The sequence below is a fragment of the Antechinus flavipes genome, chromosome 2 (assembly GCF_016432865.1).
Source record: "Antechinus flavipes isolate AdamAnt ecotype Samford, QLD, Australia chromosome 2, AdamAnt_v2, whole genome shotgun sequence".
Taxonomy (NCBI): domain Eukaryota; kingdom Metazoa; phylum Chordata; class Mammalia; order Dasyuromorphia; family Dasyuridae; genus Antechinus; species Antechinus flavipes.
The window spans coordinates 92425799-92452486 of record NC_067399.1 but is presented as its reverse complement, the minus strand read 5'-3'; the positions used below and the strand labels follow the sequence as shown (position 1 = coordinate 92452486).

General features: G+C 37.0%; 1 protein-coding gene across 2 annotated transcripts in view; it reads right to left on the bottom strand.

Annotated features, from left to right (window-relative positions):
• The window catches only part of CRIPT (CXXC repeat containing interactor of PDZ3 domain), a 72120-nt gene that overhangs the window by 3770 nt on the left and 41662 nt on the right, over nucleotides 1-26688 (bottom strand). The window contains exon 6 of one of the 2 annotated variants that reach the window (XM_051975214.1): nucleotides 16057-16115. The exons of the other annotated variant lie outside the window; for it this stretch is intronic. The gene's annotated coding sequence lies outside the window, so the exon portion shown is untranslated. Of the gene's footprint in view, nucleotides 1-16056; nucleotides 16116-26688 lie in introns of those variants that run through there. 2 annotated transcript variants of the gene reach the window in all.

The following is a 26688-nucleotide window of genomic DNA, read 5'->3' as shown; positions in this document are numbered from 1 at the left end:
TACCTCAGGGGGTCCAACAAATGTCTGTGGTCCCCAAGGTTCCATGAATAGGCCAGTTTACACTACCATTATTTGAAAATCTGTTACCTTTGTTCCAAGTTGGAGTAAGGATTAGGCTGCTCTGTGTCAGACAGCCTAAAAGTAGCCAGTATGTGATTTCAAGAATCTTTTGCTTATTCTTACTTCCCATTTGAGCTAGACTTTAAGAAACTGTGGAGAAGACACAACAAAGAGGCAAAGGTAGGAGTCAGAAGGAAAGAAGTCTCATCGCCAATGATAAATTACCTGAGAACCCTAATCCTAGAGAGAAAACCACTACTATGAATTACTAGAAAGGAGAGTGGGAAAACAGCAATACTTCTATTGTCTTCAATCGCAGCAGTTCTTAAATGTAGTTAGGAACTACTAAGAATCCCGAATCTCTTTTCAGGGGAATCTGCAAAGTCAAAATTCTTTCATAATAATACTAAGATATTTTAAGTTCTAAAATGTCTAATATTGATAGACACATAAATAAAAACTTTTTTGAGGGGGGCGGTGTTCACTAACTTTTAAGAATGTAAAAGCCAAAAAGGTAGAGATTTACTGTGCTAGTTGATGGAAGCTAAAATACTGATTTGTAAGATTTTAATGAAGGGGAAAGGAAAGGGAATAAGCATTTATATAATATTATTTGCCAGTCACTGTACTAAGCATTTTTTTTTAAACAAATAACATCTTATTTGATGCCCATAACAACTCCACAAATTTAGGTGCTATTTATCGCTATTTCACATTTGAGGAAACTGAGGCAAATAGAGGCTGACTTCCCCAGGTTCACATATCTAGTAAGGTATTTGAGATTGGATTTGAATTCAGCACTTTTTGACTCCTGTTGCTCAATATATTGTGCCACCAGTTACTTTATGCAGAAAGGAAAAAAATTAAAATTCCTTTGTAAGTGATCTTTATTTAAAAAAAATTAGAGCAAAATAATACTGGCTTTCGGATAGGTTTATAAGCACAAGATAACCTAAAAAATCATAGAGCTAATAGTCAGGTTACAAAGGATCCTCCCTCCATATAAATTCACCTGGATTTGGGATATGATACCAGTATGCTACAGTTTAAACCTAAAGGTTAAAAATTTTCTCTGATTTCCTTGTATTCCTGTTACTTAAAACAAGAAACAGAATGGTTGGTGCTTTTTTGCAGGCTTAAGCTACCACAAGATGGTGAAGTTTCAGAAAATTATCATTAACGACATTTGACTGATTGTCAGTGTTCTATTATAATCATGCAAGGTAAAGGTCAATGCTGATGTAAGAAGACAAGCAATAATCCAAATCCTTGTGCTATTAAAAGGACTGGCAATTTGTGGACAGTTCTGTCAAGCAAGGACAACATCAATTAATAGAACATGTGTTTATTTAGCATCCCAGAGAAACTCTTTGGAGATAAGCTAGGATCTTACCCTTTGGTCTAGACACCTGTATGCTGAGATATCGATCAAAGACTAGGATCAAACTAGGTCCCTGAATAATAGGAGAGACAATGGCTATGACCTACTGCCTGGAAATACTGACAGGGAAGAATCTGTGTGTGACCTACCTTTTGAGCTTCTGCTAAAAGGCTTGACCACAGAATAAAAGGAAATTATGGAGCTATCTGCTGATAGGCAGTCTTTTTCCTTCAATATTTAGACTCTTTGGATTCTCGAACTTAATTGTGGGTAGACGGTCTAGAAAACAATTGCTGATGATCTTAAAAAGGGGTTTGTGGATAGGAAAAATTGGAGGCAATCAAGAAGGAAGAAACAGAAACCAGCACAAACAAGAGATATGAGCATGGAACCATGGAGTGAATACCAGGGGCTAACTAGAGCAAATGATTGTGATTCCCTGTAAGCCAGAGTGGTGTCAATTTAAGATCCAAACACAAGCATGTCCTGGGAAAAAGGGCAGCAAAAGGCACAATGAAACCCTTCCCCTCCTCCTCCCTTCCATTCCCTTTCCCTTCCCGTTTCCCCCTTTCTCTACAAATATATCATAGATTAGTTCCTCAATTTAAATACCAGCCCACACTCCCTCCCAAGGATACTAACCTTTTTCTAAATGTTACGAGATTTCTTAAGCCTTATCTATTTAAATGGATTTTATAATCTTACTTAAATACGTATAAATGAGTTTTTTTGAATGGAAGAATCCTTTGTTATAGAGATGAATTATTTGTTTCAAATGGAATCTGGAGCCATTTTGGCAAAATGGGGAGACTGCTATTATACTTTACAAGCCTGACAAAAATTCAGATTCTGGATGAGGCCCCAATATTTAACCAATATTCTGGAGGAAGGATGCCCTTTTCTCACAAAGAGAGATCAAGTTCAGTCCAAGGGAGGTCACCTGTCTGCTAAAAGTAGATCAGATTTTCTTCATGTTCTCTAGTTCATTACCTCCTCCCTTATCCCCATATCCCAAAATAGAACTTTAGGGAAAAAAAACCCAAACAAAGTTCAGAAATGGCTTATGTCTGCCCCAAAGAGAATGCCTACTGGAAAAGTGTTCGATGTACAAAATGAATCAGTTAAATAGAGCTTTTTTATTTCCTTCACCACAAAAGAAATGCTTAAAACACAAAAGCATATAAGCATGTTTTCACAAATATTAAAAAAAGAAACAGTAACTCATCATGCTGATTAATTTCTCCTGGGAGTTGATACTTAAAATAGTAAAACATGAAACATTGTGAAACTTTTGGTAGATAATGTTTTCCAGTGCTGAGCCCCAGCATTTGTATTGTCAGAAGTGGGGAGGGCAGGCTCAACTGGATGCTCCATGGGATAAAGTATTGCATGGCTGTGCTCCAATCAAAAGTCCTGGTCTCCCCTACCCCTTGCAATACACATATATTAGAGTATAATGACTACTTATCCCACGGAGCATCAACAAATGGATCTCAAAGGGCTTTTAGAGATCATTTCATTTGACTTTTTCATTTTAGAAATAAAAAAAACAGTGACCCATAGATGGTTTCAAGGTCATAACAGGTCTGAAGCTCAAACCCAGTTCCTCCAGCTCCAAGTCACTAGCTCCTTCGGCTGTGCTATATCTATATATCTATATCCATACAAATAAAATTTAATTTATAAAATAAAATAAACATTTCCGTAACATAGCATTAAAAAAAGAATAATTGCACATGAAACTGCAAATCCATTATATATTACTTGCTATTCCTTTTAAATATATAATAAAGTTATGATGTAAATTTCTTTTTTTTCTTCTCTTCCTACCCTAGAGATGGCTATGTGTATATATGTGCGTATATTATATATGTACATATATATAATATATAGTGTGTATGTGTAAAATTAATTTTTATATCTTATCAGTTCATTCTCTGAACTTTCTTTCTTTGTCCTTTATAGTTAATTGTTTTAACTATTAACAACATCCCCCCTACTCTATTTACTGTTTCACTCTGCCCTCTCATATTACAAGTTACTTTTTAGCATTTGTAATGAAACCTTTGCTAAATATTTAGCTCAGATCACCTATCATGGAAGCATCCTGCTTCTGGGAGAAGACATCCTGTAACTCCCTACCATTTGGTTAGGAATGGCCTCCTTCACTTAGTTGCATAGTTAGAATAGGCTATATCTTTAAAACTCCATTTTGTTCTCTTTTCCTGTATACTTTTTTTTTTTTTTTTGCCTGCTTTATTTCCAGAGAGGGTGAAGGTCACAGTTTACCCATGGAATGGGAATTATGAACTGAACTGGTGATGGAGAAGAACTTCCTTTTCTCTCTTCTCCTCTTTTAGACCCTGTGGCCTCAAGAAACAAGCTTGGTGTCTTATTCCTGTCCTATTTGTTCTTCTCAGTTTTAGGTATAGGGGGTAAAATTTCCACTGGACCCAGAACCATTAAGCCATGGTTAGGATTCCAGGCAGGATGTTTCAGCTAGCCCAGCCAGCAGGGAAGCCAAGAGAGCACAGGATTCAAACCCAAAGGGGCTTTGCATTATTAACTTGGGATTGTGCTAAATGGTTACTGAACTATGAACCCCATTCCCTTCCCTCCCCAGAAGGTGAAGTAGTGCAGTGGGATTAGGTCCCATGTGTTCAGAAGCATGTTTGCATATTTGTCATTAGTATTATGAAAGTTATTATTTAAGGAGTGAGGTGGTGGGGTGCCTGTGAAGCAAATATTCCTTTGGAAATTCTAATTTGTTAAATGGTTACATGGAACTAGGGTTTAGAGGACAGGTTCCTACAAATTGAAAGCATATCATCACTGAGGGCTAGAGCTAATGGCAGAGAGCCTTGATACCCCCAAATCCCTTAAGGATACCAGAAAATGTGGGGGGGGGGAAGATGAAACATAGCAAACCCCACCTTCAGGTAGTGGGAGTCAGGGTAGTAACTTGCATCCTCATTTGGATATTGTTTTACAAGTGTTTCTTCTTTCTTGTATGTATAAGGAGATGACTGTACTCCTTTCCCCTCCCCCAGAAGGTGACACACCCAGATGAAGCATGTTTGTGGAAGAGATATTCCTAGCTTACTGGAAAGAGAAAAAACAATGGTGATGGAGTATGTGGCAGCTTGTTCACTCTGTTCATGGTGTTTGCCTTTGAAGGGATTCTGACATCTGGCAATAACTATCTGCCTCCCCATGGAGAAACCTAATGGCCTTGGTTCCAGAGGAAAGGGACAAATAGGGAGAGAAATGAGTTGACTGAATTGGAATAAGACCCTGACATCCTGCATTATGCCTTCTGAATGGCTGTGCAGCTGCAACCAGAAGAGGCAGTCTGAAGGTCCACAGCACTCAAAGCTTGCCTCTAGTTAACACCCTGTCTAGATTCTGTTTTATTGGGAGCTAGGAACAGCAACTGGACCCGCCTGTGACCCACAGCTCAGCAACGTCTCCATGTGGAGAAAAGGGCTTCAGACTAGAAATGGTGTTTGCCTTTAGAGGGATCTAGGTTTGAGAATAAAATGGAGTAGAATGCCTATGTTATGTGATGGTATTTTTTATTATCTTTAATCTAATCTGATGAAATGTTTCATATATTCCCATAAGCGAGGTGAATCACAGAGCCTCATTGATATAACAAATAGGAACAGCTAATTGGTTACAGATAACAAACAAGGCAATCTGATTGGTGAAAACAGAAACCCACACACACAGGCTGATGACAGATGCTAGATTTAGGATTCCTTAGAAGAGGAGCAAGGCTAAGGGTGTGACTGGAAGCCAGATGATTCGAGGGCCTAATAGAGAGGAATAGGCAGGTTGGCTGATAGCCACAGAAATCTCTGGTTTGGAGTGGGCCACACTGAATACATATATGTTCCATGTATAATTTAGGATCATGTCATCAAACATGGATTATACAAGAGCGGGGATAGTGCTTCCTTTCCCCTTCTCTTCATCCATAATACTTAATACAGGCATGGAGTCAAGAAGACCTTGGTACAGAATCTGGCCCCAGATTTTTACTAGTTGTTTGATCTTGGGCAAATCATCTAGTCCTGTTTGCCTCAAGTTTCCTCATCTATAAAATGAGCATAATAATAAAACCTATCTCCCAGAATTGTTGTGAAGATCAAATGAGACTAACTGTAAGGAACTTAACACAGTATCTAGCATTAAGTGCTAATTTAAGTTAAAATGATAATCATTATTAACACAAGGTTCTCCCTTTACTGTAGGGGTTCAATTCAAGCTGTCATCTGACTGGTCTAGTAGAAAGAGCTGAGAACTTGATTTCACATATTAGTTCTGCTACTCACATATGTGATCTTGTGTCACTTTTTTGACCTTCAGTTCTCTCATTTGTAAAATAAGGAACTAAACGATGACCTTAAGGTCCTTCCAAGTCTAATCTTCTCTCTCCTTTATAATTCTATGTTGCAGCATTCTAAAGTTCCTTGCAGATCTTAAATCCCAGCTCTGCCACTCAAAGCAGTTAGGTGGTAGAATTGACTGGAATTCAAATTCAGCCTTATTCACTTATCAACTGTGTGACCCTGAATAAGTCGCTTAAAAAAGTTTTCATAGAAACAGATCCCTGCCAACCACATATTGACTTTGAAAACAACAAATTAGCATTAACTGAGATCAATCAATAAACATTTATTAAGCTCCTTCTAAGTGCCAAAGACTCCATTAAGTACTGGGAATACAAAATGAGGTAAAAGATAGAGCTTGCTTTACAATCTAATGAGAGCTAAAGACCCCAGCTTTTGGTTTCACTATTTGACAAAAACTGCTGGGAAAATTGGAAACTAGTATGGCAGAAACTAGGCACTGACCCATATCTAACACCATATACCAAGATAAGGTCAAAATGGGTTCATGATATAGACATAAAGAATGCTATTATAAACAAATTAGAAGAACATAAGATAGTTTACCTCTCAGAACTGTGGAGGAGGAAGGAATTTGTGATCAAAGAAGAACTGGAGATCATTATTGATCACAAAATAGATAGATTTTGATTATATTAAGTTAAAAAGTTTGTGTACAAACAAAACTAATGCAGACAAGATTAGAAGGAAAGCAATAAATTGGGAAAACATTTTTACATTCAAAGGTTCTGATAAGTCTTCATTTCTAATAAAGAGAATTGACTCAAATGTATAAGAATTCAAGACATTTTCCAATTGGTAAATGGTCATTGGATATGAACAGACAATTTTCAGATGAAGAAATTGAAACTAATTCTACTCATATGAAAGGGTATTCTAAATCACTATTGATCAGAGAAATGCAAGTTAAGACAACTCTGAGATACCACTACACACCTCTCAGATTGGCTAAGATGACAGGAAAAGATAATGAGGAATGTTGGAGGGGATGTGGGAAAACAGGGGCACTGATACATTGTTGGTAGAACTGTGAATGGATCCAACCATTCTGGAGAGCAATTTGGAGCTATGCTCAAAAAGTTATCAAACTGTGCATACCCTTTGATCCAGCAGTGGCTTATATCCCAAAGAGATCTTAAAGGAAGGAAAGGGACTCACATGTGCAAAATGTTTGTGGCAGCTCCTCTTTGTAATGGCAAGAAGATGGAAACTGAGTAGATGTCCATCCGTTGGAGAATGGCTGAATAAGTTGTAGTATATGAATGTGATGGATTATTATTGTTCTGTAAAAAAAGACCAGCAGGATAATTTCTGACAGACCTGGAGAGACTTACCTGAACAGATGCTAAGTGAAATGAGCAGAACCAGGAGATCATTGTATATGGCAACAACAAGATTATACTACAATCAATTCTAATGAATGTGACTCTTTCCAACAATGAAATGACTGATGCCAGTTCCAATTATTCAGGGATGAAGAGAGCCATCTACACCCAAAGAAAGGACTGTGGGAACTGAGTAAGGTTTACAACATAGCATTTTCACTCTTTTTGTTGTTGCTTGCTTGCATTTTATTTTGCTTCTCTTTTTTTCTTGTGCGGCACGATAATTGTATAAATATGTATGCATATTTTGGACTTAACATATATATTAATATATATTTCTACCATGTTCAACATATGTTGGACTACTTGGGGGGAAATTGAAACACAGAGTTTTGCCAAGGGCTAATGTTGAAGAATTGTCCATGCATGTTTTGAAAAATAAAAAGCTTTAATAGAAAAAAAAAAAAGAATAAAGAATAAAAAAAAAAAAGAATATCAACAACAACAAAACCCGTCTAATGGGAGCAACAACATACCAAAAAATATATACAGGACAATAGGAAGTAATCAACAGGAGGACACTAGAATTAAGAGGAGTTGGTAAAGGTTTCCTGTAAAGGATGGAAATTTATTTGAGACTTAAAGAAAGTTAGTAGGCAAAGTTGAAGAGGGAAAGCATTATGTTTGTTGTGTTGCATTTTTATCTATTTTATTAAACATTTCCCAACTTCATTTTCATTTGATTCAGGCCTCTCTGCAAGTTTTGCACCAGATTCTGGCCACAGACCCTGAAATTGTCACTTCTAAAAAGAAAAATTCTACCTCAGTTTCCTCATCTGTAAAGTGGGGGCAATAATAGCACCTACCTCCCAGGGTTGTTTTGAGGATCAAATGAGATCTTTGTAAAGTGCTTTATAAATCCTAGTTATTATTATCTGTGCAGCCTTAGGAGAATGACTTTAACCCCCAAAAGCCTCAGTTTCCCCTTAGAAAAACGAGGGTCTTAGAATGTCTCCTTCTAACTCTCCATCCTTTCTATTCAAAGATTAGCCTTGTTACAAGGTTCCAGGAAGATAAGCAAGCATCTTACTGCTATGTCACTATTACTGATAAGGAAGCTTTACGCAGGATTCAAGGCAATTGAATATTGTTATTACAGAAATCTTCCTTGCCAAGCTTCATCTTAGAAACAAACTGCAGCCCATGACTAAAGAGTTAAAAGAACCAAATAATGAGTATCCAAAGCTCACATCCCCTGCCATTACACCACAGCACCCCCTAGCTGACTTATCTAATGCCTAACTGATCAGCTAGGACACAAACTTTGATGTTCCCTATGTACTCTGGGGCACATTTTCGATTGTGTGGAAGGCACCCCCTCACTCCCCGCTCCTGGCCATTTTCCAGTATTCACATCTTCTCAGACTTCTTATCATACATATTCATTGTGTCATGTCTGAACCCCTTAAACTGGGAGGAAGTCACTTCATACCAACTTTGTATATTTTGTTTATTTACCAGAGACTGGCTCCAAGAGAAATCAGCTGTGGATGAGATATTTAATTAGAATATTATTGGGGGGAGGAGGGGCGCGGTTGGGGATAGCTCACAAAAGGAAAATATATTGCCTAGACATTAGCGTTATTCTTAAAGGTAAAAATTTCCAGAGTGATTTCAAGGACCACAGTAAGTAAATGTACAAGGCCCAGGTCTAAGTTAGGAGTCTGATAGAATTTTGGAACTCAAATTTGAATTTTTCCACGTCCTGTGGCCCAAATGGATTTGGATCCAGTTCAGTGTAACTACTTGGATTAGAATTGCACCAGGGTGTTTTTTTTTTTTTTAATGGACTGGATCTATTTAGCAGTGTAGAATTTGTGTTTTTTTAATAATAGTCCAGAAAATGACATCCAGATGCTGTGCATAAAAAGTAGAACCCCTTCCTTCCAATGTAGATCCTTCCACAGTGATACAAAGTCTCGGGACCCTTCAACCTGGATGGCTGCCCTAAATTCTCTTTGGGGCTACTTTGGGATGGGGTCCAAGAGCTCCAGCTGGACCAGAATGCAGAGAAGGCAAGCCATCTGGAATAAATCACCTAGATCTGCCTGCAGGCTGCCCAGCAGCTTTGCCTGCTTTGAGGAATGATTTGAAGCATTAAGTTTGAATCCATAAAGACTTCTGACCTTGGGCCCCTATTCCTTCCAAAACTCAGTATTTCTGCAGGCATATTTTGGCCTGATAACCACTTCCAAATTTGAACTAGAAAACAGGGACAGGGTATACTCTACAGTGATTTATCAAGTCCTCCCTTTTGGGTGCAAGGTATGTGAAAGGAGTTGAACAGTTTAATGATCTCTTCCTATTCATCAATGAAATTATACTTACCAGTTATACCAGTTACCAGTGATACTATGCTAGATGGCATAGTGAATAGAGTACTGGCGCTGAAGTCAGGTGAACCTGAGTTCAAATCCAGCCTCAGACACTTAATACTTCCTAGCTGTGTGACCCTGGGCAAATCACTTAACCTTAATTGCCATTGCAAAAAAAAAAAAGGAAAAAAAATTATACTGACCAACCACTTCCATCATAAAAGGAGAGAAGAGATAAAAGTCCTATCCCAAGTGTCTTGGGATTTCTATTTCATCTCTATACCATCTCAAATGCCACTTTTCAAGAGAAATGGTAGGATCTCAAATTTGGTGGATAAGGAAAAAAAGTCTGAAATGAAACCCAGAACTAGAATGATGAGAAAAAGGCTATGGATACTTTTATTTTGTTTATAGTTATAAGCTTTTGTTGAATTTTACTCTACCTGACACAAATATTTTTAAAAAATGAAAATTAGGGCTGCTAATGTGTGAAGTTTTATAAGACTCATAAGTATGTGTCAAAAGTTAACAGAGAAATCATCTACTTCAACAACCTTGTTTTATAGAAGAGAACACTGGAGTTCAGAGTACACAACTTTTCCAAGATTTGAATTCAGTGCTTCTGACCCAAATGAGTGCTCTATCCTTTATGTGGCCTCCATGCCTCTATGCCACATACCTTTCTAAATTTAACCATCTTGTTTGGAAGTAATGTTGCTAAGACTCTGCTCTAAGAATCTGATAGCATGGCTTTGATTCTTTTCTTTTCTTTTTTTTAGATAAAATATTCATTTAATTATTTATTTTATTATAGCTTTTTATACAAGAGATATGCATGGGTAATTTATATATATATGTAATAATATAATAATAATAATATAATAAAATGCAAGTTTATGGGCTTGCTCTCTTTAAGAGTCAGTTGCCTACAAGATAACGGTATAAATATGGGCACATATGTTGTATTTAACATATACTTTAATATATTTAACATGTATGGGACTACCTGCCATCTAGGGGTGGGGGTAGGGGGAAAGAGGGGAAAAGTTGAAACAGAAGTTTTTGCAAGGGTCAATGCTGAAAAATTACCCACGCATATGTTTTGTATATAAACAACTATAACAATAATAATAAAAAAAGAAAAATCACTAAAAATTAAAGAAAAAAAAGAGTCAATTTCCTTAACTCCATCTCCAGGCATCTTGATCTATATCTTGCCATTGCATCCAGATGGTTGTGGAAGGGAAAGTGAGGGAAGCCCTCCCTTCCTTAAATCTAAGGGATGCATGTCACAGCATCACCTCCCTGATGTCATGGTCCCCTTTTCAAATGAAGGACAAACAACTTACCATAATGCCTTGTGGCATTGACTTTGAAAGTAAGCTAGTCAATAATAACTAGGTAATAGCTAGGTTATTATTATTTATAACATAAAGAGGCTAAGGGACTTTCCCAGGATCTCCTAGCTAGGATCATAGGCACCATTTGAACTCAGGTTCCTTGACTTCCAGCACAGTATGATGCTCCAGCTCTCTTGTTAATTCAAGATATTCACAATCATATGTTCTCATGGTGCTGTTCTTGATGCCCCAGAGATCCAGCCTAAGCTTCTTTGTATGAGAAGAGGCCTGATTAAAGCATTTGTAAAGAACTAAAATTATAAAGCTTTTAGCACTATATGTCTGACACATAGTAAGCACTAAGTGCTAGCTATTATTATTATTATTATTATTATTAGTTAGACAGCAGTTGCCTGAAAAAGATCTAGGATTTTACTGGAATGGAGACTTTAGTATGAGTCAGCGATGTGACAGAGAAGCCAAAAAAAAGATCAATGAGAACTGGAGCAGCATGAAAAAATGCATTGCTTCCAAGAATAAGGAATTATTAGTTCTTCTGCACTCTGCCCTGGTCAGGATTCACCCAGAGAATTCTATTCAGCTCCAGACACTACATTTTTTAGGAACAATATCATAAACTGGAGAATATGCCAAGGAGAGCACTTAGGATGGTGAATGGGCTTAAATCTATGTTGTACAAGCATAGGTTGAACCGATGGGGATTTATAGCTATTTTTAAAAAGACACAACAAGGGACATATGTGGAAAGTACTTTGTAAACGACAAAGCATATAATAATAATAGTTAGCATTTATGTAAAGCTTTAAGATTTGTATAACACTTTACAAATATAATCTCATTTTATCTCATGATAATCTGGGAGGTTATTTTTATTATTGTTATCTATTTCACTAAGGAATAACCTGAGGTGGACAGACTTTAGTGAGTTAACCAGGGCAAAACAAATTATAAATGTTTTATGCTAGATTAGACCTAATTCTAGGTCCAGTGTTCTATCTATTGCTCATATTATATCTGTAATATCCTTATTATGACCATTTATTGTTGGGCTACTAGGAGGCACAGCAGATAGAGCAATAGGCAAAAAACACCCAAGTTCAAATTCAGCTTCAGACATTTCCCAGCTGTATGATCCTGGGCAAGTTACTTAACTCTGTTTGTCTCAGTTTCCCCATCTATAAAATGAACTGGAGAAGGAAATGGCAAACCACTCCAGTATCTTTGCCAAGAAAATCCTAAATGTGGTCATGAAGAATCGGACATGGCATAAAAAATGATTAAACAACAACAAAGTTGAAAAGAAAGCTCTGTGAGAGCAGAGATTTTCTTCTTTCATTCTAAGAGCCTAGGATAGTGCCCACAGATTGGGTACTCAATTGGTTCTATTTACTGTCAAGTATCTCAGGGGCTCTCCTGAAAGAGAGAACAGATTTGTTCTGTTGGACCCCACAATAGCAGGAAGCTTCAAAATTAGGCTTGGTAGAAGGAAACTCTCATTCAAGTTTAGTTATACAGAAATGACCCAGCTTGTCAGAGTATTCGTGGGTCCTTTCTCCTTGGAAATCTTCAAACACAGACTACATGACCACTTAGCAGAGTTGCTGTAGTAGGGATCTCTTTTCAGGGAAAGGGTGAATGAGATGGTTGCTAAGGCCTACCCACCCCAGCCTGGCCACAATTCTGATTTTTCTTGTGAGTCTGCAAGCTTGGAATTGTGATCTGAAAACATAGCCTCAAGCCACTGCCTTCCTAATTACCGTTAGCAAGTCCTCTGGGTGGCAGAGTGGAGAGAGGACAGGACCTTGAGTCAGAAAGTTCTAAATTCAAATCCAGTCTGAGACATTTATTAGGCAAGTCACTTCATCTTTATCTGCCTCATTTACATATTTAAAGTGGTGATAATAACAGCACTTCCCTCTCAGAGTCATTGTGAGGACCAAATTAGAAAATATTTGCAAAATATTTGCTAAAAATAGCAGCTTCAGGTTCTTCATCTGTAAAAGGAGGGAGCTGGTTTTGAATAATCCCTAAGATTCTCTTTTAGTTCTAAATATCTGATCATCTCTGATCCTGCTAGCCCAGTTGCCTGCCTCTAAAATTAGAAATGGATGTTAGGTGGTTAGTAGAGAGGCCACAGATGGAACAATAAATTCCTGGCCCTTCTACCTCGTGCCCAATTAACTGGAGGTAAGATAGGAAGATTTACTCCTTGCCACAGCCAAGGTCACAAACTCAAGTCCTAACAGAAGCAGTTTTCCATCCTGGCTCTCCTGCAGTGAAGGCTGCGAGCTGATTGGCTAACTGGCAGCCTGATCTGCCCGGCAGCACAGATTTAATAGGAAAGAGAACTGAAAGAAAAGGCAGGACAGCTGCTCTCGGCGCTACCTCCAAGTTGGAGAGGGAATTTTCCCCCTAACCTTTGGCATCTGCTACCTATGACTTTCTGGCTCAGGAAAAACAAGCCAAAAAAAAAAAAAAAAATCCAGGCTAAATCTTATTAATTCACATGGGCTTGGTGGAGAAATACAGTGGCTATGATAAAAGACTCCATTTAAAAAATATATTTTTTGCTCATTCCCTCTCTTTTCTTCCCACCAAAATCACAGAGAAAATGCAGTTGGCAGATTTACCTTTTGATGGAACTCCCTATCCTTTTCACCCTGCGGGGGCCAAAAATGGAATCCCCCATTCAAGTAGCTAGTTTGAAAGTGTTTGTCAAATACAAAATGTCCCAAAAGTCTTGAAGCTTTCCTCTCCTAAAACTTTTGGAACAATCTGTATTTTTACCTGAAGAAAATCAGCAATAATGAGCTCTAAGATGGGTACTATTCTATGGAAAGTACTTGACAAACCCTAAAATACTCTAGACATGTGAGTTGATAATATTATTGTTATTGTGGTTATATATTGCTTCTCTTTTTTGGTGGAGTTCAGATAGAAACAGTCCAGGGGCAAGTCACTCTAATGCTGTGATTCCTTTATATTCAGTATCCTATGGACTCCTGAACAGATGATAAGATAACTTATTGTTTTGCAATCAAATAAAAATTTTAGGATGTAGGCTTATGCTCTGATGCAAACATCTTTACCATTATCATTATTACTGTGAGTCAGAGTACCATGGAGAACTGACCTCAGAGTCAAGAAGTCCTGGATTTAAATTCTGACATGCTGTTTTTGCTGTGTGACCCTGAACAAGTCATTCAACCTCTCAGTGTTCCCGGGACCTCTTTAGATTGGTTCTAAATTGCCAAACAGTACCATGCTAGAGGGAGTTCATTGCTGGAAACTCTCATAACTAATGAAATCATTGGTCTGTTATTTGACTATCAAACTGAATTGCTATAGCCCCTTTGATTTAGAGCTGGAAAATCCTTTAAATGTCATCAAGCCCAATCTTCTCATTTCATAAATGAAGAGGCATAAAGGTTAAGTGACTTACCTAGGTACAAAAAGCTAGTAACTAGCTAAGGCAGAATTTGAACTGGGGTCTTCCTGATGCCAAGTCTAGCACTTTTATGCTTCCCTAGAGACTGCTATACCATATTAGTTACTTGAATCTAACTGACTTGTTTGGGGAATAACATCATTAGGACTATGCTCTAATCACTTGAACTTTGTCAGTACAGATATAATTGATAATTAAATCTTTTCTAGATTTCTCTTGTGTAGGATAAAAAACTCCATTTCCTTTCAGGGATGCTTAAAACTTTTTTTCATGCCATGTCCCCTTTTGGCAGTCTGCTGAATCCTGCAGAGGACCCCTTCTCATAATATTTTTAAAAATTTAAATAGAGGAAAATGCTAATTTTTGGTTAGAAGTCAATGAAAATAGAGATGAAATGTTCTCATTCATGTTCATGGATTCCCTGAAATCTATCCATGGATCCATAGGTTAAGAGCTTTTGCCTGAGAGTGTACAAGAACGGGGTAGAAAATCTCCAGAGCAAGAGACACAATCTTTACTAGATTTTATCTGACCCATGATAAGTTCTAATTTAAGAAGATACTCTTCATCCGGCTCCCTCAGTTCTGCCTCTGTCTGTTCATGCTTTCTATGCCATTTGGTGTTCTCTGCTCAATGTCCCACTTCTGCTGGGCTCATGTTTTGTCTGCTTCTTTTCTCTGTTCCCAGGCCTTTTTAGGAGCCTCTCTTATTCCCTTGACTTCTCAGTTAAATCTCCCTTTTCACCGGTACTTGTTTCTTGCAGAGAATTTCTCTTAACTTTAGTTCTTAGCACCGAGCTGACTCTTCATATTCCGTTTCAGTGGAGTTCTGACAGATTCTTTCTCTGTTGATTTTTCAGCCTCTCCTACACAATCTGTCCCTTTTTAGTCTCTTTTCTCTGCACCGGTCACTCTCTGTTTATCTGTCTCTACTCATCTCTCTGTCCCTTTTTCTCCCCTGCCTTTCATTTCATTCTTTCTCTCACATTGACTGGTTGTAATATAAAACCAGAGCTTTAATTACTAATTTTATCACCTGGGACAAGCTGCATAAAAAGTGCCCTCAAATCAACTTTGTCACTCATGTCGTGAAAATAATACTAAAGTTATGAGTGTAGCAGGTGATTGGAGATTAGTGCCAGACAGAATTCCTGGGTGCCTATCTGAGCTCCTGGGGCTTTGAGACTGTGACCAATGTAATGGCTCTCTCTTAGCCAGGGAGAAGAGGGAGAAGTGAAATCTCATGAGAGATCAATATACAAGAAGAGCTCTGAGGGATGAGCTGCAGAAAGTCCAGAGAGGCCATTGCTCTGTAATGAGAGAGACATGACTTCTTTTAAGTTTTCAGTTCTCCTCTTTCCCATGGGACTGTTAGAAAGCTATCTCATCAATCACAGCCTCCCATCCCAAGGATGCAAGTAGACAGATACTGGGGAATTTTGATCGGATTTCTGGTACCTCATGACCCACACAAAAATACATTAGGATAAATTCAGTTGAGTAGGAAGGAAGATTAGCTACTATCAGTGTCTTAGATAAAAATCTCAAAGTTGAAAAGAACATTGGATATCATCTATCCCAATCCATGGGATTAGGAGGTCCTCTGCTCCTTTTCCTTAATGAAATAGCCCTTGACAAGCATGTGGAAGGGCAGGCAGCATTAAGACTATTCATTACTCACCCTCCCAGGAGGTTTGGGAAGTGGTGAAATATCTCTGTTTTTAGAGGGAAGGTGGAAGCGGCTGGGTTGTCTGAAAAGAAGGAAGAGAGGATTAAGCCCAGGAGAAGAAAAGGGGTGGGGCTGGTGGGATATTTCTTTATGGGAGCAGGGAGAGAGTCAAATAGGGAATAGGTTTCAGTCTGCTACCTCTACAATTATCCACAACCTGAATGGCCTTTTCTCTCTGGCTTGGTTAAGATCTGAATTTGCACTCTCTATCTCTTTCTACTCTATCAGAGTTCATGTGTTTAATTTCTGTACCCTCTAAATTTCCTACACTATTTAACAGCAGAGAACTAAAGCAGGTTTGTGTACATATGTATTTTACTTGTATTTATTAAATAATTCCATTTTCTGTTTTAAATTTTTGAAAATGAATGTTTCATATACAAGATGTATATATAACTCTTCATGAACTTTTCTATTACTAAAGGCTTAAAAGTGCACTAAGACTTTTATAACACTGTATTTTTCTAGAAACACTCCAAATGCTAAACTGAATTACTTTTTACTCATTATCCTCAAATGATATTTTTCCCTTGGTGGGTGAGCAGCTCTAAAGCAGCCTAAAGGACTATCATAAGTTCTCTTTTATTCTTCTCTATTTATATCTAAAAGTTTTTTACTTCCTTTTAAATTTATGTCCTGTCTCAAGATCAGGCCTCTACTAAAGACAAGAATGAGTTCCTGGAATCAACTCAAATTGGCCAAAGCTAAATGTTAAATTTTCAGTGTGGGCATTTACCTTTCAGAAATCATCAGGCTACAAATCAGGGTTTGATTTATTATTTTGTTGACTGTCTGAATGTAAGCAAGTTTTAAAAATACAGATTAAACTTAAAAGTGTGAGTGCAGATAATCTCCCCTCACCTTCTTCAGTGTTTACCAACATCTTTACTAACATACCCCTGTATTGCTCTGTAAACATTGCTTGAGCTCAGCAGAAGTACAAAAGAAACCTCAGGAAATGGCATTACCACCTGGTGACTGTAGGCTAATGACAACAAAAATAACAACTGGCATTTATATAGCACCTTAAAGTTTGCACATTGCTTTACCTCCATTATCTCATTTAAGTCTCATAGCATCTCTGACTAAAGATCCAACTGAATTCAGTCTTAGAACTCGAAGTGGACAAACCAAACCCCTAGAGATTTCTGTGATAATGAGCCAGCTGTTTGTGTATTAAATACCTATTCTCCTTCCCCCCAAGTCCTTAGCAATAATTAAAATATTCTTTGCAGAAGGCTCAGGCAAACTCCTCAAAGCTAAAAATAATTCTTCTCTTTATTTGGTGTGTTTAAAAGAAAACTCTGTGGTTAATACAAGCACCAGGATATAATCTTAAGAGCATAAACTGTACTAGAAATTAGGGTTCTCTCCCCTACTGATAGTGTGGGAATTTGTGGAAACAGAGTCTCTCTTTTCCTAGTTACTGCCTTTGCTATTCTGCGCCATTACAAAGGTTTGCTGTTGGATTGATGGCTCCTGGTCTGCAGACAAGAGAATATGCTGAACAGAGGGTAGGGCAATGTTTGAGCTATAATTTCTTACAACTCAAACACCCCTGTGTTAAACCTGAAACAGCGAGAAGGGCCAGAGACAAGGAAGACCCTTTAATAAAATATTATTTATCATCATAAACATTATAAATAATAACAATAATAATATGATGATGATTTTGTTGAGACATGTAGCACTAGACAGTTTTCAAAATCTTCCATATAACTCCCCTATGAGGTAGTCTGTGAATTTTAGAGATGAAGAATGATACTATGAAAGTTTAAATGACTTGACTATAATTACATAATATGTATTAGAGTGAGGATTCAAGCTCAGAATTTAATATAGAATATTGTATTCTCTAAACCACACAGTTAAAATCCTAGGTCTTTTCATTCTATCTGTCCAAATGCTATATTTTTTTTTCCCCCCGAGGCAATTGGGGTTAAGTGACTTGCCCAGGATCACACAAGTAGGAAGTGTTAAGTATCTGAAGTGGAATTTGAACTCAGGTCCCCCTGACTTCAGGGCTGGTGCTCTATTCACTGCACCATCTAACTGCCCCGAAATGCTATAATTTTAAAAAACTGAACTAAAACCCTGCCTTCTCCATGAAGCTTACCTGATCATTTCACTCAGTTATAATTTTCCCCTCTCAGTTCTTCTAGTGAAGATACAGAAAAGAAGAGGGGAAGGCATCCATCAACATTTTGCATCCAGCTGAGCCAGCGTCCAGGAAGTATTTGGATCAGTGACTTCAAATCATAGTTTTAGAGATGGAGGAACTTCAATTATCTCTAAAGAGTATCAAAATTAATTGTTTGCTTCAATTAAATTGTGTCCTGTAACATACTTTTAGGAAGAGGCAGCAGCATTTTTACAAGGCTCCTCAAAAAAAGAAAATAGGGAGGGCAGTCCTAGGAGGCTTGGTCTTCTGTGGTCTGTGGTTTGATCCATTGTATTGAACAAATAAGAACCTTGTTTCCCTACATAAGACTCAGTAGGTTGTATGGCTCTTTTGCTAAACAAATCTTAACCAATGAAGATAGATTAGGTGGTCACCCACATGAAGTCATTTTACCAAAATTTTTTAGCTATCTATCTAAGGTACTTGGAAGTTTCTTATTAAAACTAAGTTACTGATGAATGGTTTATCACTTTAAACCTTACAGTTTAGTAGAGGAAATTTATTAGGTCTTTTCTAACCTTGTCAGATAGTTGTCAATTGTCCTGTAAGCAACTATCTACAGGATAAACTTCAGTTTAATTTGAGGTATTTCAGTAAAAACTGGCTATTCATCTTAGGCTATTATAGTGGAGATTGTTTTTTCAGGTATGAGATGGATGAGATGTCCTCTGAGGTCCCTTGCAACTCTGAGCTGTTTACAGTCATTGCTTTATATTTCCCACTCATTTTTCAAGGCCTTAAAATCTGGCTTCTCACTTCTTTACTCAGCTGAACTACTCTTTCTAAAACCATGAATTATCTCTTAACTGCCTAATCCAATGCCTTTTCTCAATCCTGATTCTACTTCATTTCTCTATAGTTTATAGCTCTGATAGCTATTCTTTTCCTCCTGGACACTGTCTTTTTGTGGCTTCCATAATTTTTATCTTTTCATGTCTCTTTCTCTTGGTTCTTATTCTCTTTTCTGACTTACTCACTTTCGTTTGCTAGACCATCATTTTCCTTCCTACCTATTCTGGACATCATCTTTGGCTCTTGCCCCTTCTCTCTACTTACTCTTTCCTTAGTTTCCATGAATTCAATTGGCATCTCTAGAAAGATAATTCCCAAATCTATTTACAATCTTATTTTCTCCTGAACGTCAGTCTTATATTATCAGGTCTTCCCATTGGCATCAAAAATTCAACATGTACAAAATGGCATTCATTGTATTCATCCCAGAATCAGCTCTCTTCCCTTTTTGTATTGATAGTACCATTATCCTTCCAGTTACCTAGCTTTGCAACTTTGGAATCTTCCTTGACTTTATCTTCTTCATATCCAATACATTGTCAAGTTTTATGGATCTTAATTCTATGGCTTTACTCACAAGATGTTACTTCAGTTCAAAAATTTTTAAATAAATGTGTATTGAATGGAATAGAAAAGAGTTGGTTAATTGGGAAATACTCTAGAGAAGACAAAAGAAAACTTATCTAATTTATAAAATTTGCTTCCAATAGCCTTCCCCATGTGTCAGCTATTAGGGCAGGTCAAGAAGTTAGACTAAAGCTTACCTGAAAGCAAAGAATTAACCATTGTTTTGTCTTTCCTGAATAGGACAATTTGATTCCCTCAGTGCTAAGAACTATTAACAACACAATAATCCACTAAATTTTAATATAGCAAAACAATTGAATTTTTATCACTTTTTCCTCTTAAAATCAAAGCTTTGAATCTTCCTGCCTTAACTCTTTTTATGATCTCATTGTGTTGGGCTGAATACTTTTTCTAATCTGACTTATCTGTGATAGGTTGCCTCTCATTCAGAAATTGATTTTCCAGAATAGTTCCTTCTCGTGATTTGGAGTGATTGTTATGAGGTATAATCAGTTTGAGGACTGATTGAAGTGAGCACATGCTACCTTCTCTTCCAAATCTTCCTTCTATTTGGGTCTCTGACTCATTCCTGAAATCAGAAAACAGCATTGCTTGTTTTGGAATGTCTATTCATTCTGGTGGTGTAAATGAAAAATCAATTCCAAGTTATGGATGTTAATTATGGTTTCCTAGGATTATTTATTCTTTATATGAAGTTATTAAAATTTGAGGAGACAATTATTAAAACGGATTCTATCTATCTGTCTGTCTATTCACAACTCCTGACTCAGCCCCAGGAAGGGTAGAAATTATGCAATGATTAAGGATATGACCTTTATTTTTTGGCTCCTAGAATTTCCAGACACCTAAATTTTGCTATAGATTTTATTGTGTGCCATAAAAATTGTTTTATTTCACCCAAAAGACCAGTCTTCTTTCATTGAACTGAGGAGAATATGAAAGTTTCTACTTGTTGATTCTGGGTTAAATCAGGTTAATTTACAAAGGGGCACTTAGCTCTCGAAGTAACCCTACATTTATTTTGAATTAATTTAGCAGCTGGGGAACTAACTTTAGAAGAGAATAAATAATGGGTCCATGAGGACTAGCCACTGACTCGAGCAACACCAATTATATGGCTGGAGGTAGAAGAGGCTCCATTAGGACAGCTAGTTATCACTCCAACAACATACACTGCTTATCACCATTTTAGATGGCCATTTTAAGACAGTCAAGAAACAGGAGTTCTTTATGCTAAGAGGTTTGACAATATGACTATAGGTTTGACTATATAAAAAATATTTTTTTGAATGAGATTTATATTTCAGAAAGATTTGGGCTAGATCCATACAAAAACTAGTTGTCTTGAAAGTCAGAACAATTGAACACTGGGACAGGTTACAAAAGAAGGCACAGACTCAAAAATTTCAGTTAGAAAGGGTCATAGATATCATTTAATCCAATTCCCACAGATTATCATTGAGGAAACTGAAAAAAAAATAATGACATGTCCAAGTTCACACAACAGTAGACTTCAAGCCAGATTCCACTGACTCCCACTCCAGGTTCTTTCTACCAGACCATGCTATCTTATATTCCCAGTCTTAGAATTTGGAATCATTACTGGAGAGCTTCAGTTTTAGAGAAGTCACCATTCTTAAACAGGAGTTTTAATTAGGGGCAAAGGGTCGAACAAGGTGATTCCTAGATTTATATCCATTTTCATGATTTTTTCTTTCTGAAAAATTAATCCATCTATTCAAATATTTATTGAAAATTATGCAAATTTCAGCAACTTTACACTCTGGGGGGACAACTACCAAAAGCACAAGATATTCTAACAGTCAGAGGTAGTTAGGTGGCACAGTGGAGAAAGCTTTGGGCCTGGAACCAGGAAGACCTGAATTCAAATACAGCTTCAGACACTTACTAGCTGTGTGACTCTGAGTTTTTAAAACTCTGATAGCCTCAGTGTATCAGTTGTAAAATAGGAATAATAATAGAATCTACCTCCTAGTATTCTGAGTTTCAAATGAGATAATATTTGTATAATGCTTAGCTCAATGCTTGGTACATGCTAGGCTTTTTTTTTTTTTTTATAGTTTTTTATTTAGAAGTTATATGCATGGGTATTTTTTCAGCATTGACAATTGCCAAACTTTTGTTCCAACTTTTCCCCTCCTTCTCCCCATCCCTTCCCCCAGATGGCAGGTTGATCAATACATGTTAAATATGTTAAAATATAAATTAAATACAAAATAAGGATACATGTCCAAACAGTTATTTTGCTGTACAAAAGAATCAGACTCTGAAATATTGTACAATTAGCCTATAAAGAAAATAAAAAATGCAGGTGGACAAAAATATAGGGATAGGGAATTCAATGTAATGATTCTTAGTCATCTCCCAGAGTTCTTTCCCTGGGTGTAGCTGGTTCACTTCATTACTGCTCCATTGGAACTGATTTGGTTCATCTCATTGTTGAAGATGGCCACGTCCATCAGAATTGATCATCATATAGTATTGTTGTTGAAGTATGTAATGATCTTCTAGTCCTCATGCTAGGCTTTTAATAAAAGCTTATTCTTTACTCCACTCCCACAAGTTTTCACCAGTGTTACCTCCAATAGTTAACTAATTGATAAAATGCACTCAAAAAGGAGGCATTTACCAAACTCGCATAACACAAACAGTAGTAGTGAAATATTTCACCCATAAACCTGAGGAGCATTCTCTTACAGTTATACACAGTGTCAGTTGTTGTTGTTTGCCCTTTGTTCTCAAAGAGGACCATGATGTTGGGAGGCGATGCCATACCACGCCAGTGAACTGGATTTAAGTGAGGGAGGGCTACGCAAGGTCACCAACCTGACTTTCCCCTCCAGAGTCACTGCGTCCAGTGACCAGCTATAAATCAGGATGACTGGAGATGGCCCTGGTTTAAAGGGATACCTTGGCCTTCTTTAGCTAAGGTCTTCACACATGGAGGATATTAGCAGAAAGGTACATAGATAAGGAACACATATAGCTAAGCTAACTCATACCTCAGGTACTGCAAGGCTTTCCCTTCCCATAGGAAGGGAAGCAAGATACAGCATTGCTGTTAGTCAAATTGCTTAGCTGTGCTACCTGAGATCCTTAACTTTCTGATGGGCACAGATATTTCCTGCTGTATATTTAGCAACGAATATACAGCAAAATATTGGTTTTGTGCAATTCTGTTTCACTTAAATCCAATCCATGTGCAAGTGAAGACATTATCTGTGATGTCATTGGTCCTCTTCAAAAAATAACATCAGTGCCATTCTTTCCTGATTTTTTTAGAGGATGTGCAAGAAAAAAAGCAGAGTGATTCTCTCTTAAGATATGGGTTTGTCTGGAAATTGAGTGGATGTCCATCATTTGGAGAATGGCTGAATAAATTATGGTATATGAATGTTATGAAATACTATTATTCTATAAGAAATGACCAGCAGGATGATTTCAGAAAGGCCTGGAGAGACTTACATGAACTGATGCTGAGTGAAATGAGCAGAACCAGGAGATCATCGTACATGGAAACACCAATATTATACGATGATCAATTTTGATGGATGTGGCTCTTTCCAACAATGAGATGATTGAGGTTAGTTTCAATGATCTTGTGATGAAGAGAGTTATCTGCACCCAGAAAGAAGACTGTGAGAACTGAGTGTGGATCACAACATAGTATTCTTACTCTTTTTGTTGCTGTTAGCTTGCATTTTATTTTCTTTCTCATTTTTTTCCTGTTTGATTTGATTTTTCTTGTGCAACAAGATAATTATATAAATATGTTTACATATATTGGATTTAACATATATTTTAATATGTATATCATATATTGGATTGCTTGCCATCTAGGAGAGGGGAATGGGGGAAGGAGAAAATTTGGAACACAAAGTTATGCAAGGGTCAATGTTGAAAAATTATCTGTGCATATGTTTGAAAAATAAAAAGCTTTAATTAAAAAAAAAAAGATTTGGGCTTATTCTCCATACCTAGCTATCCTCTCAACCATGAAGGATGATTCTATTTTTCAATGACAAAGCTCCTTGACTTAACTGTTTCTCTGATCGCTTTTAAATCATTATATTTCTACTTAAAGGCTACTAGCAATGTAATAGATCTTTCAGTGAACCAATGATTAGCCCTATCATTCTACAAGCTTAATTGAGGAATTTATTCATATTTCCTAAAAAAAAATAGCAATATAAACACTTTTTTACACTTACTTTACAAATTTAAAGGAGATAGTTCCAGTTTTGCTAGGAAGGAAAGCACTCAGAATTTGAAAGGACAAAATCTTAACACTTCCCTTTGTAGTTTATTTGAAAGACTTAATTGATCAAAATCCCCTAATCCATCTCCCACCTTACATTTAGATAGAACTAAAAGTTTGAGAAAGTCTTTGAAATACAGCGATATTCCTGAGTTCCTTAAAGGAATCCTATGAGATATAATTTTCCAGATCTAGAAACTGAGATTCTGAGAGATTATTTACCAAGAGTCACACAGCTAATAAGGGTCTGGAACTGGATTTGAATTTAGGTTTTCTTCATAGCTCCAAGTCTAACACTCTCTCCACTACCTATATTGCTCCTCTCTACTATAAAGCATACTCAGGGAGGCTTTCTTGATGAAACTGTGGCTATTTCCCATCTCTGTATATGCCTGAAACTATTTCTACTGCTGACTATCTCTACTGCCATCAGCTTCCCAAACTTAGTTCTTCCTCAGATCTATAAGAGTCTGGAAATGGAACAGGTTAGTAAAATAAAATTAAATATTGTTATAGTGGCTCTTTGCCACTGAGAGGTCTTTCAAAACAGTTATTAGAACCACAGGAAAACACTTACCCTATTTCCAGCCTTTGTTATTTTGCTAGGAATGGCCACTTGTAAGACTAAGTTAACTATACAACACTAAGCTATTGTCATTATAGATCTCTGGCAGATCTCACAAAATGATCACATCCACTATGCTCTAACACTTGAATTCATTTGTTCAGACATAACTAATTGACAGAAGGAAGGCATGGTAGACAAGAGAATCCCAGTGTTTCATGGTGAATTGCACGTAGTAGGAGCTTAATGAATATAAGTTTAATTGGATTCTCTGGCAGATCTCACAAAATGATCAGATCCACTATGCTCTAACACTTGAATTCATTTGTTCAGACATAACTAATTGAACAGAAGGAAGGCATGGTAGACAAGAGAATCCCAGTGTTTCATGGTGAATTGCACATAGTAGGAGCTTAATGAATATAAGTTTAATTGGATTAAGAGGATAAGTTAGGTTCAATCAATCAGCAAACACTAACCAAGTTCTACTGTCAGTAACTGTACTAAATTCTGGGGACCCACAGAAAAATTTAAAAACTCCTGACTTCAAGGGAGCTCACATTCTAATGGAGGAGACAAGATACAGAAATGAGAATGTAACAGATAAATACAGAGTAAACGGAAAGTAACCTTAGACGGAATGGCACTAACAGCTGGGGAACAGGGAAAGGTCTCCTGAAGGAAGTGGCATTTAAACTGAGCCTTCAAGCATACTAGACACATTCTAGGCATGGAGAATAGTCAGAGATAAGAGATGGAGGGATATGCAGGCCAAGAGAGCTAGCTAGGAGAACGGGTATGAAGAAGTATAATGCAATAATAGTGGAAAGATGGGAAGGAACCAAATACAAGTGTTAGCAGCCAATAGCAGGAGTAATAAGAGAGAAAGATGGAAACACATGTGGAAAAAGAGTTAACATAGGTCCTTTGGTCTAAGCTGAAGAATGAATGTGGTTTAGTGGGAACTAGAGAACATTTTAAATTCTCAAGGAGCAGAATGGTGTGAGATATTTGGGGAAGATTAATCTAGAGGAAGTTAAGAGGTCAGAAATAAAGAAAGGGAAATCTATTAAGAGAATCTTTCCATCACCTAAGTACAAGGTAATGAGGGTCTGGATTGGGTTGCTGACAGTGACAACAGACTGTACCTAAGGAAATATCAGTTCACAAAGTTGACAGTTATTAGCCTCATTAGCAACATTTTTTTGGTTAGCTAAGTCAACTCCCTCTTTTTAGTGATGAAAGAATTAGACTCAAGGAGATGATATGATTTACCTGAGGTCACAAAATTAGTAGCATATTTGTGCACATTTGCAGATTTCTCAACATTTCATTCCAATTAATATTAATTCACACCTACTATATATAAGGCATCATGCTAGATACTAGAAATTTTGAGATGAAAGATAGATTCTGCCCTAAAGAACTACAATAACTGCTCAAATAATTATAATACAAATGCAAAGCTCTATCCTGGGGTTCTTAGCCTAGAATCTTTGACATTTTTGAAATAGTTTAGCAAGTATTTAAATATAATTGATTTCCAAATGAAGGTGGCCTAGCTGTACCGGATCTAAAATTATATTATAAAGCAGCAGTCACCAAAACCATTTGGTATTGGCTAAGAAATAGATTAGTGGATCAGTGGAAAAGGTTAGGTTCACAAGACAGAATAGTCAACTATAGCAATCTAGTGTTTGACAAACCCAAAGCCCCTAACTTCTGGGAAAAGAATTCATTATTTGATAAAAACTGCTGGGATAATTGGAAATTAGTATGGCAGAAATTAGGCATGGACCCACACTTAACACCATATACCAAGATAAGATCAAAATGGGTCCATGACCTAGGCATAGAGAACGAGATTATAAATAAATTAGAGGAACATAGAATAGTTTATCTCTCAGACTTGTGGAGGAGAAAGAAATTTGTGACCAAAGATGAACTAGAGACCATTACCGATCACAAAATAGAAAATTTTGATTACATCAAATTAAAAAGCCTCTGTATAAACAAAACTAATGCAAACAAGATTAGAAGGGAAGCAACAAACTGGGAAAACATCTTCACAGTTAAAGGTTCTGATAGAGGCCTCATTTCCAAAATATATAGAGAACTGACTCAAATTTATAAGAAATCAAGCCATTCTCCAATTGATAAATGGTCAAAGGATATGAACAGACAATTTT